The sequence below is a fragment of the Galeopterus variegatus genome, unplaced genomic scaffold, assembly GCF_000696425.1.
Source record: "Galeopterus variegatus unplaced genomic scaffold, G_variegatus-3.0.2 Scaffold16274, whole genome shotgun sequence".
NCBI classification, from domain to species: domain Eukaryota; kingdom Metazoa; phylum Chordata; class Mammalia; order Dermoptera; family Cynocephalidae; genus Galeopterus; species Galeopterus variegatus.
This window is the reverse complement of record NW_007742385.1, coordinates 1-630: the sequence shown is the minus strand read 5'-3', so window position 1 is coordinate 630 and position 630 is coordinate 1.

Sequence of the window (630 nt, the reverse complement as noted above, 5' to 3'; positions counted from 1 at the left end):
CAACCATGTCCTTGATACCTCAAGGAAGGGAGCCTTAACATAATAATTTGGGAACAAATTCGTCACTGGTTAATTATGCAATGGGTCTCATTAAGGCTTCTCAGCTAACAACTAGGAATCTATGTCAAGTCACTCTGAGACCTATCCAAGACCTTAACAAAAAACTAAGACATGTTTATGTCACCAAAAAGGATAAAACTTAATCTTTACCAGTGACTGAGAAAACTTTAAATTGGGCAATCTAAAGTAAAAGAAGTTAATATTTCTTTACAGTGTTGGTATTGCTTGAGCATGTTTTTCTTTCTTATCTGCAGGATGCTCCTCTCCTCTATTAAAAGCAGTGGTTCTTTTCTTAACTGCACGTGCTACTCTTTTTCTCTGAAGACTCTGGANCTGAGCTGGACTGTTCCTACTGGCTAAGAAGGAAGGGGAGGGAAGCCAGCGGGGTTTAAGCGGAGCTGGGACTTTCTCATAGGCAGGCAAAATTGTGCACGCAGGAAGGTGATGGGGCAGCGAGGGGATTTTTCTGGGTGGGGGTTTTCCAGGAAACTTTCTCAAGTGCCATTTTTTGTATCTTGGTGTTTAACACCATTTTACTTTTCTGGCGGAGGGTATATTAGCCAACAGACA